Below are 2,085 nucleotides of genomic sequence, written 5' to 3'. Positions count from 1 at the left end.
GGTGGCACTCGCTGACACACCTGTAACCCGCAGGTACACAGAAACATCCGGTGGTTCCCCGAGTTCTCCAGTAGAGGGAGCCGCTGGATTCTACCCAAGAGCCACCAGCCTCTGTCCACTTCTCGCTCACTCCAGGATTCCACCCAGAACTCGTGGCTGTCTGGAGCTTGCCTCCACATCACAACCTGGAATCTACCCTGGGGGAATGAGTCACAGCCCACCTAGGGGGACGCTGTACATTGCTGCTCCACAGGACATGCCAAATACACTTGAATTTACTTTGTACCACATTTAAGAGACACTTTGCAACACAGCTATCATCCCTACTAACATTGCATTCTGGACCTACTAGAAACTGGGCATTGTGCCAAACGAATTATAACAAGCCCATGTGGTTTGCCATGTATGTAACAGGAGACTGATCCACATAAATGGGGTGGGCCCTTCCTTATAACAAGCATCCTGATTGAGAAATGGCCCTTTTGCCTTGTAGCTTATGTTATACCCACAGGAACCTGGAGAGGGTAGAGGAAATTAAATCCTAATTCTATGGATCAAGTACTAGCCTAGGCCCTGGGATTCTTTCACGCCAGAGCTGAGCCCCTCTGGGCTTCAGTTTTCTTTAAGTGGGAATAATACCTGGCTCACGTGGCTCAGGGTTGTGATGAGTCAATCTTTAACCCAGCTCTGTGCTTGGCACAGCAATTAGTAGACATTTGGGGAAATTTTGTCAACTGGATCAAAGCATGATCAACATATCATATGTATGAAAATGCTTCATAAATGGTTATGTTAAGCACCCACAAGTGTTATCTTCTTTCAGGATTTGTGCCCCTTCTATATATCCCTAGGCCTGGCCCAGTGGCCAGTTGCTGGCACCATCCACCCATCAGGTGAATATTTATTGAAGCTCTACTATGACCCCAGCACTTCAGTGTTGTAGGGAATATAGAGGCACAGGAGGCATTGTCTGGATCCTCAAGAATCTTTTGGAGCAACCAGACATATATACAAGACAAACAAAAGAAAACATTTAAATAGGTACCCAGTGGGTGTCATAGATATAATATGTGGTCAGAAGACAGGGAGGCAGGAGAGGGCTAGAGCTCTCTGAGCAGGGGCAGAGGAGCTAGCAGAGGAATCATAGCAGGAGCAAATAGGCTTACCGGGGCTCTTCCCTTGAAAAACAGTCAATGCTTGTTACTTGTTGGTATTAATTCTGGGTGGGTCAGGGCAGTGGGATACAGGGAAAGTGCCTTGTGATAAGGAGACACAAATTCTAGTCCTGGGCTTACCGTTTTCTAGCTGTGAAACCTGGAGTGAGTCTTTCACTAGTGCAAACTTCAGTTTCTTCACCTATGTAATGTGGCCATAACATCTTCCTCATGGGTTTGTGATAAACATTGAAATAATATATGTGAAATGCTTTAAAAAGTGCTTTACCATTTCTTTCTTGTTGCATCTATTCTCACATTGGATCTTGTGTGCGTGTGTGAGTGTGTGTATGTGTGTGTATATATATATCAGTATGAGGTTAGGGGAGAGAGAGGTCTTTGGAGAAGACAAAGTTTCCACTACCATAAACATTTTCTTAGCGTCTACTTTGTACTGAGACTTGAGAGAGAAAAAAATCAGTCTATGTCCTCAAGAACTTTCATGGTCTGCTAGGAAAGAGAGAGGAATAAGGGAGATGCATAATGAATGTGGCTGGGTACAATAAAGAGGGGACCCAGCAGTGTGTTTGGTGAGGGTTGAGGGAGTCCAGGGATCCTGCTTATTCCAATCGGTATAGATAGGAGGGTAGGGTAGATTGTCAAACTTCTCCCCAGCGTGGATGTTGCCGGCGCGTCTTCTCCTCGGTCTTATGGAATAGGGTGGAAAGAGGGTAGAAGCCCCTTCCCCACCCCCGGACGGACCAACCTTCTTTCACGCTAGCCTGCGCGGCGCCTTACCGAGTCAGACCACTGGGAGGCTGGGGGAGCCGGGTTGGGCAAGGAGGCGAGCGAGATGGGGGAGCTCTTATTTTGACAGGGGCCTCTCCGGGCTCTGGTATGAAGGCAGAAGGAGGCAGCCAGAGAGCCCCGA

The sequence above is a fragment of the Phyllostomus hastatus genome, unplaced genomic scaffold (genome assembly GCF_019186645.2).
Source record: "Phyllostomus hastatus isolate PE091 unplaced genomic scaffold, TTU_PhHast_1.1 phas_contig_113, whole genome shotgun sequence".
Taxonomy (NCBI): domain Eukaryota; kingdom Metazoa; phylum Chordata; class Mammalia; order Chiroptera; family Phyllostomidae; genus Phyllostomus; species Phyllostomus hastatus.
This window is presented reverse-complemented; position numbering follows the sequence as displayed.